This window comes from Eptatretus burgeri, unplaced genomic scaffold, assembly GCF_056783735.1.
Source record: "Eptatretus burgeri isolate ZD-2024b unplaced genomic scaffold, Ebu_testis_v1 Ebu_testis_scaffold_257, whole genome shotgun sequence".
Lineage (NCBI taxonomy): Eukaryota > Metazoa > Chordata > Myxini > Myxiniformes > Myxinidae > Eptatretus > Eptatretus burgeri.
Genome location: NW_028222206.1, coordinates 43,800 through 56,310, shown reverse-complemented (window position 1 = coordinate 56,310; position 12,511 = coordinate 43,800). Strand labels below are relative to the sequence as shown.

Genomic DNA, 12,511 nt, shown 5'->3' with positions numbered 1-12,511 from the left:
GGCACTCATCTGGTATAATAATGATACTGAGGAAGAAGTCAATATGGGACAGAATCAGCAAAATGTAACAATAAACCAATATTGTGGCCGTGATTGGTTTTATATTTTATACCATATTTAATATGTTTTTAAATCGCATGAACCAATTTTGGTATATCATGGGTGATTAAGGTTGTGGTCAAGTTTCATCGAAATCGTATGTATAGATTCAGAGAAGTTGCAAGTGTTTACGGACGGACGCACGCACGCACAACGCACCATCCCACAAGGTCCCCAGAACTCCGTTCCAGATGAGCCAAAAGGCGAGGTATATTTATTTAATTAGTTCCCTGCTTACTCAAAAAATTAATTTTGTTCACTCAGAGACATCGAAAGAGTTGAAAGATGATTTTCCATCAATTCAATCTGGCAAACCTTATTTCTGGTATTGAGCAAAATTTGGTCCTTGGGGGTTGTGTTCTTTTTGTTTTGACATTCCCCCAGGGGCCTATTTCTATTCTCTTTTTGATTCTAACGGTGTGGAGGAATTTTATCCTCAGTGTCTATTCCTTTTTTAACTTTTTAATTTTGGTCTTTTATAAATTTTTAATAAATCTGTTCTTATTGGTTTAATAACCAATATGTCTCACATCGTGGGACTTCTCTATTAAACGTATTTTTGTTTGGAGGAGTCAGATTATGAGCTTGCTCTGTCTGTTCCACGCATTGTCCTGGTATTGCATTATCTCCAGGATCAGTGCACCTTTTGTTATAAACAAAGAAAAGAACAAAGAAGTTTTGTTTAAAATTGAATCAAAAAGCTTTATCAGGAAAAGCAACCATCCTGACCCCATTTTCAATTTTTCATCTTCCCCTTTCTGTCTCCCTCTTCACCCCACCTTCTGAATACTTCCCCCTCACATCCTCTCAAATCTTCCCCCACACAGTCTTTCCCCCACACACGACACTTACACCACCATCTCAGATCGTCCTCAATCCTAAACCACGATCCCACATGCTCTTCTTCACATCACCTGCCAAATCTCTCCTTCCAATTTTCCAGTTTCCATCTTGTCCATCCCATCCCTGCTTTTTGTGCGTTTCGTGTCCTGTTTTTGTCCATGACGTCCATGTCCAGGTATTTTACTTAGATCAACGACATTACTTTTGATTTGTTTCTGTGTTGAGAAAACAAAACAAAAAAACCTTGACATTGGCAATATATAAAACTAATAAACTGAGTTAAATAAAAAAAGAAGAGGCAATGTTATTTTTTTTAATTTGGCAAATCCAAATGTTGTGCTGCACTGGGCATCAGTAAACACATGATCGTCATTTTTGTAACGTCACTTGTATTTTGATGTGCCACATTGTTATGAAAGTGCATTTATCCTCAGAAAACAAGAGTAGCATAGTTAAATAACTTTTCAATTGTTAAGTTCACCGTGTTTGCAAAATTCAAGACGCTTTGCTCATATCTTATTCTATTTTCAGGTGCGGGCGGAAGACGCGGACGTGCTGATAATGCTGGTACACCAGAGCTCAAGCACCAACCATCCACTCTTCTTAACCAAATCGAAGGGCTCTTACGATGTCAGGAGGATCCGAGAAGCTCTCTCTGCAAGAAAGAGGCAGTACCTGCTCTTTACTCATGCCTTCACCGGTTGTGATACGGTTTCTGCAATCGGGGGCCACGGGAAAACGACTCTATTTGACAGGTTTTGTGCAGGGGACATTGATGAACATACAGACATCTTCCTTGACGTACGGGCTACGAAGGACGTGGTGATCAGGGCCGGTATTGCGATTTTCCAGCACATTTACCATGACCCAGGTGCTACTTTGGGTGCAATTCGATACAACATGTTCTCGCGGAAGGTGGCGGCCAGGCTAATCAAACCAGAGACTCTGCCTCCAACAGAGTGTGCAGCTGCACAGCATTCTCTCCGTGCCTATCTCCAAACCCGGGACTGGATGCTGCTGCAGAGCATGTGTTTGGACCCCAGTGACTATGGATGGATGGGAGGGGTTCGTGGTTACGAGCCAGATCCAACAGTAGACCCCATGGCTCCTGAGGAGCTGCTCCGGTTCACGACTTGCAATTGTGCTGGAGATTGCAGCAACCGGCAGTGCAACTGCAAGTAGAATGGTGTCAAGTGTATCTCAGCATGCGGAAGTTGTAAAGGCATTACATGTATGAACTGTATCCCTGATGATGTAGAGTCTGGAGAAGACTCAGACATCGACTCCTGAGGTATTTGACATTGTGGAGCAGTATCGATTTAAACCCTTACACAAAAGCGGATGAACCGATGGTAAACCGATTCCGGATTCCCACTAACGGTTATTACAATTTATGTTACAATAAGGGAAAACAGTAAAGGTCAGTGACCTTTCATAATTTTAATTTTATAAATACCAGAATGTTTTACTTTTAATACATGAATGCTGCATATCTTGGGCAGTCTGCTGGAAACTTTCAGAAAAACGAAACGAAGGGGAATCTTCCCAGAAGAGGAATTGTAGACCAGAAAAGTTAATATTTACCCAAAAATTATATTTTTTTGCTCAAAATTGTGCAAACTTTTTAACATATTGATTTGTTTTAGGTATCACCATGTCAGATATGTTCTTAGCTTTAAAATGAGCCTACTTTGAATAATTTCGATGCTTCCTGTCGGATACTGTGACCCAGAATGGAAATATAAGAAAATTTTTATCTTAAAAAAGGTCATTGACCCCTGTCACGGGTTCCCCAAGGGGAGTTGAATGTAAACTTTTTCAAATATGTTAGTGGACACCCTCACAAACACATTGGTGAAGAAATTTCTTGGTAAGGAATTTGTTCCCAGATTTTTGCAATATTCCCTGACTAACTGCACGGATTTCCCCACACCATGCCGCAGCATTACCTCCTCCACAGCGCCACACACCACGGGCCCAGGTTCGAGTTCAGACCGCGAATGCACGAAACCAACGCACCGCACACATGTAACTAAAAACAGACACGCACACGCCCCACAATCCCCACATGCCCCACACGCCCCACACTCCCCACACGCCCCACATTCCCCACACGCCCCACACTCCCCACAATCCCTACACGCCCCACAACCCCTACAATCCCCACACGCACCACACTCCCCACACACACCACACTCCCCACAATCCCTACAAGCCCCACAATCCCCACACGCACCACACGCCCCACACTCCCCACAATCCCTACACGCCCCACACTCCCCACACGCACCACACTCCCCACATGCACCACACGCACCACACTCCCCACAATCCCTACACGCCCCACACGCACCACACTCCCCACAATCCCTACAAGCCCCACAATCCCCACACGCACCACACGCCCCACACTCCCCACAATCCCTACACGCCCCACACTCCCCACACGCACCACACTCCCCACACGCACCACACTCCCCACAATCCCCACAATCCCCACACGCACCACACGCCCCACACGCACCACACTCCCCACAATCCCTACACGCCCACAATCCCCACACGCACCACACTCCCCAAACGCCCCACAATCCCCACACGCACCACACTCCCCACACGCCCTACACTCCCCACAATCCCTACACGCCCCACACTCCCCACCAGCCCCACACGCCCCACAACCCCCACACCCTGCACACTCCCCCCTCGCACCACCAGCCCCACACGCACCACAATCCCCACAAGCACCACACTCTGCACAATCTCCACACGCTCTGCAATCCCTTCTCGTCCCACAATCTCTACATGCCCCACAATCCCTTCTCGCACCACACTCACCACAACCCCCACACGCACCACACTCCACACACCCCCCACAATCCCCACCATCTCCACAATCTCCACAATCCCCACAATCTCCACACTCCCCACACGCCCCACAATCCCTACACGCCCCACACGCCCCACAATCCCTACACGCCCCACACGCCCCACAATCCCTACACGCCCCACAATCCCCACACGCGCCACACGCACCACACTCCCCACAATCCCCACACGCACCACACTCCCAGAGATGCCAACTTTTGGAAATCAGAATTAGGGAGGATTTGCAACCGACACCAAATAATGTGCGCTAAGCGCACATCTCGAGCGCGGAGCGCTCGACCCTTGCGGCGGGGTCTTGGAAGCTCTGGGGTTCTAGACGCTCTCTAGTGCCCTCTGAGCCCTATTTTGGAGCATTTAACATGTTAAGAATTCCCACTTTTTGAACAAAAAAAGGGGAAAATTGTGCACTTTTTAATGTTACATGTATGTTAATATTAGTAAGTTAGGGGACAATCAAAGATTAACAAAAAGCACAAAAGAAGCAATATTTTTCTTACCTTACTGGCTGGTACTACTGCTGCTTGCTTTTTCCATGGCAGCTTTGCTGAGTGACAGCTGTGTGGCTCTTTTAGCCCTTCTGATTATGACTTTGCTGTATTCTCTCTGGTAGCAAGGGGTGCTATGAGCTAGTTTTTCAATTAAGAGAGCTTGCAGGGTTTTGACACTCAAATTGGGACGAAATGCAGTATGATTCTTCCGTACAAGACTGAGTGCCCGCTCACATGATGCGTTCGAATGAGGAATGACCAAGATTCCCTTCATCACTTTGCTCAAATTAGGATACTTCTTGGCACCAGTGCAGGGAGGGATCTGTGAGCTGTGAAATCCGATGCCACTGCTCATCCACTCTCACTGTCTCAGTAGCAATTGTAGCTATGGAGGCGTCTGCCTGGTAGTGAGCGAATTCATTCTCAAAACTGTCTATGTCACTATCACCGCCACTGAACAGACAGGGGAATTTCTTGATGAAAAACTCCACACAGTCAAACCCCACTTCTTGGTGTAGCTTAACATCCAGCACCTGAGCATGCTTGGCTAATTCATCATCTAGCGGCCAGGTTTTGAAGATGTAATTGCAGGCTTTCACATAATATGAGCGAACTGCACTGAAGAAACCTTGGATGTCTGACTCACTCAGAGTGAAGGTGGATTTCTTGAGACTCCTTTGTTCCCTTATATACAGTTTGGCATCGTTCCCAATCATGAGGTCCTCATCATTCTTCTGATGATTTCTGTCAGAGAAGGGTACATTTACCAGAGCAACCGATGACACCGATGGTTTCAAAAACCGTACGAAGATATCTTTCAGAAGACCATTCAATTCTCCGTGCAGGAGATGAATACAGGGTTCGTCTCTTTGGAGCAGAAGATTCCCCAGTAGGGTAAGAATACTGATTCTGGCTCACTTTTCCCCATGTAAATGAATGGGGGATTTTCAGCGATTCATATTTTTTTCCCTAAAAATAAACCCCCCTTTTTATCCCAAGGTATATTTATTTGTCTCCCCTTTTAACCTGGAGGTTGAACCTCATTGAATTGAACACCTGGGGTTGAACAGCTCACTCATTGAACCTATAAAGATTTGTTCATTCTCAAATTCCTTCAATAGTTTAATTTTCTTTGCACAATAATCCCCATCTAAAATATTGACAAACAAAACATTTGAATCTTTATATTTTTTAAGATACCCCATTTGTGCCATTACGAAATGATAAACTTCTCTTAATGCTCTCATCTGACCACCTCCTGAGCCACATATCATTTTGAGATTATAGTAAATTGTTTTTTCATTGTTCAATTGATAACCATCAAAGTTTTCAGTCCATTCAAGGATATTCATTTTTTTCTTTACATCTTCTAACTTACTAGTTTTTAAATTAATTCGCTTATTTGTTTTATTTACCTTTGTTTTAGTTATTTTTTCAATAAGACTTATTTGATATTTTTCACATTCATTATGTTTTCCATTTATATACCAAGACTGAGATTTTCTCCACTCTTTAGTTTGATTAATACTTGGTTTAACCATTTATATATTGTGAAAAAATGCGGCGGTAGCCCTTAAAAAACCCTAACCCATCTTCCCATCGTTAAAACATAATCTATTTTATACACTCTATCATACAATATCCATATGGAACACAATCTATTCCATTATCTAAAATAAATCTCTTATCATCAAAGGCTCCTAATGCCTTTTTATTTACTTCTTCACTATATATATGTTATGTTTATAACTTCTTATTGTATTCATTTTCCTATATTCTTCTTTCTTATTCATCAAACAATTATAATAATTTCTAAAAGTTATTGATTTCTTTATTACATATTTCTTTATTCCCTTTAACCTCTTATCAATCTGTTCACCATACTTATAAGCATATGCCTTTGCTCTCAATCCAATAAACTCACTCATTACTTTTCCACCCAACTCATCCTTAAACTTACCAATAACCTTTTCATTCTTTTTGGAAAATAACTCACTCTTCTTGCTGAAATTACTTGTATCATATACTCCAATATTTTTCTTCATATCTTCATAAACATCATCAGTTTTTATATCTAGGATAAAACTATCAGTATCCATATACAACAATGAAACATTTTCACCATACTCTTTCTTTAAGTCATTATACAAATAATCATACATCAATATCTTTGATAAATCAAGAACTGCTGTTCCAATATAAATTGGTTTATCCATTACAATACTTTCCTTTTTCATATGAATTGCAGAAAAGTTCTCTGAAAAAACCTCTTCTCTCTCAAAACTTGGTTTATTTATCAATCTCGAAGCTTCTTTCCAAGATGTTGCGAATCTAATGTTTTGCCTGTTTCTAACATTTTCCATAGTCTTTCCAAATACAGCATTATTCATTAATTTATAAAAGTCCCCTTCAAATTTTACTTTTGTATTTGCTCTCATATCTGTATTGAATTGAATATACTTTTTCACCCAAGGACTTTGTTTAAATTTTAAAACTCTATGAATTTTAGCTACTCTCAATCCTTCTCTCAAAAACTGTTTTAAGCTTCTCTGATGCAAAACATATCCCTCTTTATCATAGAATGTTGTTAATAACTTTTCTGTTGATTTACCTTTAATATTAAAACTTTTATGATAATCACTTAACCATTCTTTCTTTGGAGTTTCTTTCTCACATGCAAAAGGAAGATCTTTATGCTTATTATGAAGATCACTCGGGTACCTCAAATCAACTTCAAAATAATAACCTTCTTCTTCGTCATTCAATTCCTCTTGAGAAGAAATAACAATATTCATCAAAGCCTTTTCATAATCCTTTTCTTCCACCCACTCTAATTTACCATAAGGTAGAGATTGAGACATTGCCCATCCATACAAATTATTAGCATCAAAATACATCAAATAATTACTATCTTTTTCACTATCATAATTTGGAAGATATTTATTATTTGCTTTAGCATATCTTTTTGAACATACTTGTGATATTCCACCTCTCTTGGACTTCTCAATCATCAAAAGCATATCCACATCACTGATTAAATCTATATCTTGTTTTGTCATTTTCAACATTGCACTCCAAGCTAAACCAGGAGCTGTGAAATAGTGGGCAGGATCTAATCCATAACAATTTTTATTATGACAGAGTGATCTAAAAGCTTCAAACACATCAGCTAACAATAAAACATCTGTTTTTAGATATAAATCGTGATATTCTCCAAGGTTCTTTATCTTAAATATTTTCCATATTTCTTGTGCGTGTTTATATTCCTTATCACTTATCTCTTCTTCATAAAGGTTATTATAGAAACTTTCTTTTGAAGGAAGTTGTGTTTCTTTAAATCTCATAAATGAATCCATATAATCATAAGGATAAATTCCCTTACTTGTAAGAATTTTCTCTTTACTTTGAATTTCATTCCTTGTTTGAATTTCCTCTCTCGTAAGAATTCCTTCTTTAATCAGAATTTCATCTTTAATCTGAATTTCCTCTTTAGTTCGAATTTTCTTTATAATTAGAATTTCATCTTCAGTTAGAATTTCTTCATTAATTAGAGTTTCCTCTTTACTTTGAATTCTCTCTTTAATCTGAATTTCCTCTTGAGTGAGAATTTCCTCTTTTGGAAAGAATGAATTAAGATTTGGAAAAGAGTCCGTGGAGCTTAGATTTGATGCGAGGTAGGCTAGTGGTGTTCCCATAAACTTGTAAGAATCTAAAAACCTAATACGAGTTAAAGGTTTTGTGAATATCATTTTTGAAAATGAAATATACTTTTGACTTGTGTTTGTTATAGCAGAAATATTCCCTGGTGTTTTTGAAAGTTCATTTATAAATAGATGTGTATCATAGTTGGCGCTGTTGTGAAGAAAGACTGGAATAAAAGAAGGTAATTTATAATTAAGATTACAACAGGAATGAGCGGGACCTCTATATTTACCAGTAAGATGACAATGGTCTCTAACTTTAGACTCCTTAATTTCCCCCTCACAAATATGGCAGATATTGTTCATTCTAAATTCTAATTTTTCTTCTTTGGTTAATTTCATCGGTTCATTTGTTTCTTTCATTAATTTAGTGAGTCTTATACAATCCTTTTCTAATCGTTTTACAAACTCTTGTGAAGCATTTTTTCCACGATAATGTTCAAGTTTGTTATACTTTTCTCCAACAGATGATTTGATATAATAACAGAAACCACAAGGAATATGTTTTTGATATTTATTTGTATATGGTTCTTTTGGATTAGGAGAAGCAGTATTTATCTTTTTAAGGATACATTCAAAATCAGCGTATATCACAAATGGGTGCATGATAGATTTATTATAATCTTCAAAATAAATCTTTTCACCAGGTTTAGGCATTGTAATTACAGCTGATTTATGATTACTACAATATTTTGAATGTTGTTCTAATCGTTCTTTTGTATGAAATGAATTAAGACATTGCTTACAAGGATATATTTTGTTTGCTGTTCTGAATACCTGAGAAGAGATTAATCTTGATAAATTATTGATGTATGTGTAATGTGAATTCTTTCCAACACTAAAATATAAAAGGTCAATGTGTGTTTCTTCATTTTTATAGTTGTTTGAAATTTTTAATATTTGAACTTTGTTTGTATCCGTTAATCCATATACATTAATAGAAAGATTATTCTTTTTCTCAAATTTAGGAATATCTGTTAATGGCATTGGGAATTTAAAATCTTTAATGTCCAAGGTATTCTCATATTTCATATATTGTTTTACTCTTTCTGAATTACATTTTGATGGATGTAAGTGAGCAAGAACAGACCAGAGAAAACATTTATTATCATTGTTCTTAATATTAACAACTGCCTTCTTTAGTTTTATTTCTTTTGGTAATTCAATATAAGAAGAAGCTTTAAGAGGGTTTGATTTTAGAATGTGTATATCTAAAAAGATGATTTTTTTAATATTGAATCCACTTCCTACCACTGTATTATCAACGTCCTCCTCTTGTCTTGATAGTTCTTCATAAACCCCACTATTCAAAAAATCTTGAAATGATGTTATAAAATGAAGATCTGTTCTCATATAAGGAGTTTGTTCTTCATCTTGTCTTTTCATATTCATTTTCACTCCCATATAAAACTTTAAAGTTTTTATTTCTTTTAATGTCTTTTTAATAAATTTTTCAACATCGGGTTTCACTATTTCAATTGATTCAGCTATTGATGATGGACCGGGTTCTCCAAATTGAAAAATCCTTATTTTTATATGCCTTTTAAATGCCTCATCAGTGTTTTTAATATAATAGTCTCCCTTTACTTTAAACTCATTTTTCTTGTGTTTTTGTGATTGAAGATGTTGATTATAACTACTCTTCAAAACATCCTTTGAACAGATATCACAATGTTTTCTTTCCAACTCAAGAGGAGATATTTGATGAAATAGATTAAATGTGTGTTTGTTGGTTCGGAGGTGTTTTCTATAATGTTTATATTCGTGATTACAAACATCGCAGTACGTTGTATTCACCATATTTATAGAATAAAACTTTGCTTAAACTAAAATTTTCTTGATGAAAATTTCGTTTAATTTATAGGTGAATCTGTGCTTAAAAACATTTTATCCTCCAACTTTTTCACTTAATAAATACAATGTTTCAAGACACAAAAGACAAGTTTCAATCAATCTCTTCATCTGTTAAAGATACTGAGAAATATGTCAAGGATGTAAAATTGAACAAAGATAAATATAACAACTATTGGATAAAAACTATTATGGTAAATAATATGAGTTCTTCAATTTCCTTCAGTGGAAGGGCTTTTAGTATACCTGGTAGAACATCAATTAAAGTATCTCTCACAAAAGTTTCTCCTCTCCTTCTAGTAATATATTCAAAACTAGAAAAAGCAATGAAACAAGAAAAAGTATCAAAGAACAAAAACCTTATGGATGAAGCTTTAGAAAGAAAAGATAAGACCATCTGTAATATGCAAGGAGAAATTTGTATTTTTTTCAACAACCCTAAAGATGTAAATCTTGATGAAATAAAGGATGTTAATATATCAGGTGAAATGACATTTCGTTCAATAGTAGTTAACGATAATTTTAAAATTACCTTTAATATAAAAAATGTTGTCGTTGAATCTGATAATGAAAAAAGGTATCGATGGTAATATACAACTGAAAGTATAGATGAATTTCAGTTTAAGTAAAGTTTTACTTTATAAATATGCTAGACTTTCCTGATTCTCCATATGACAAATTTGAGAATTGTCCTGCATGTGAAAGACGGGGATTAAACACAGAGTCAAAAGTCTATAAACAATGTATATTCTGTGATTATCTTCTAATTAATGATAATAAAAAATATAAAAAGGAAAATAATTCTTTTAGATTTACACCAAAAATGAATTACTTTACAAGATTGATTAGAGAAATGAATGTAAAGTATGAGGATGATAACACACCTTTCCTTACAAGGGAAGAAACTGAACGTATAAGAGAAATGTTCAAAGGATTGTTGTTGTATATTATTCATGGATGTAATTTTCAGGGAAATATCAACACAAGATATTGTATAAATAAAATAATGGATTATCTTGAAATTAAACCTGAACTTAGGATAAAATATAGAGTTTCTAAAAAAGCCAATAATAAATTAAATAACCTGTTTTTCAAATATATAAATGAATGATTTTTTACCTATTTGGGAAAATAAGATAAAATTTAACAACCATAAAAATCTCCCAAATTCATTAAGATGTCTCATAGTTCGTTCAAGTGGATGTGGAAAAACCTGCTTACTTTTAAAAATGCTCCTCACTCCCAACTTTTTAGATTATGATAATTTAATAATTTTCACAAAGTCGAGTTTTCAACCAGAGTATCAACTACTCTCACAAGGTTTTAATGCTGGTCTTCAAAAGAAGATATAATAGGTTTATTTAAACGTCAAAAAACCTAAATGATTATAACATTGAAGATATAATTCAACTATTTTGTGATACACAGAGATGTAAAAAGAAATCAAATCTTATAACTTGTATTCTTAGTGATAATACGGATGATATACCGTCTCCCCAAGATTTGGATAAATCAAAAAGAACCTCGTTATCTTTGATGATTGTGTTAATGAGAGAAACCAAACGGTAATGGACAGCTACTACACAAGAGGGAGACATTCTTCTTGTAATTGTATTTATCTTAGTCAATCGTACTTTCAACTTCCTCGTCGTTCCATCAGAAACAATGCTAATACTTTTATTTTATTCAAGTTAAATTCAATAGATATCAATAATTTTTGGAGAGATAATTGTTCTACATTATGTAGTAAAAAGAAATTTGAGGATTATATGAAGCACACGACTGAAAAATATAAATATATTGTTGTGAAACAAGATGAGATATTAAGGGATATATTTTTTGTTTTATAAACAATTACATATATAAATGACAACTATTATTATAAATCTTGTGGGTAAATCTGCTTCTGGAAAAAACTTTCATAAATCAAGGTTCTTGTGTAGTACAAATGAGAATATTGTAAATTTACTTAAAAACACCCCGTGATACGCATTGTATCAACAACAACTAGAGCAATAAGACCTGGAGAAGTAAAAGGTGAAGATTATCACTATATTTCAGTGGAGGAACATATGCGATTGAGGAATGAAGGACAAATATTTGAGGAGGTTTCTCTTGGTACAACAAAATATTCACATTGTAAGAGTGAGTTAAAGAAACTAAAATCTGGTGGTGTTGGGATATTAGAAACTAATCCAGAAGGAACGAGACAAATTATTAAATATCTGAGCGGAGTGAAGATTTTATCATTCGGTTTTGATGTTGATGAAGAAACTCAACACAAACGTATGAAAAGCAGAGATGCAAGGATTAGTGAAGAAGAAATTACAACTCGCATTAATGTTAATAAAGAATTTGATGAAATATTTAAAGAAAAGGATTTATTTGAACACATCTACTTGAATGATGAAGAAAAGGAAAATTTCCCTGTTGATCTTTACAATTCATTAAATGATATTTTACAATAAATAAATGGATACAAAAGAAAGAGCAAGAAGATTTAAGGAACATCAAGAGTTGGTTTCAAAAGTTGTAAAACAACAGGAAGACATAAAGAAGAAACGCAGACAGAAACTAACGGGCGAAGAAGCATTTGAAAAAAAACAAGAGAAATTTTTTAAACCACTTTTAAAAACTTCC

At 36.0% G+C, this 12,511-nt stretch overlaps 1 protein-coding gene and 2 pseudogenes across 1 annotated transcript in view; all 3 read left to right on the top strand.

The window, feature by feature from the left end:
* The first annotated feature begins 570 nt into the window (after positions 1-570).
* On the top strand, positions 571-747 carry LOC147007363 (U2 spliceosomal RNA; annotated as a pseudogene).
* An 823-nt stretch (positions 748-1,570) lies between these two features.
* LOC147007362 (uncharacterized) lies at positions 1,571-3,249 on the top strand (annotated as a pseudogene).
* The window catches only part of LOC147007361 (uncharacterized), a 29,884-nt gene continuing 19,467 nt past the window's right edge, over positions 2,095-12,511 (top strand). Inside the window, exon 1 of the mRNA XM_085867269.1 lies at positions 2,095-2,233. The gene's annotated coding sequence lies outside the window, so the exon portion shown is untranslated. The remainder of the gene's footprint in view (positions 2,234-12,511) is intronic.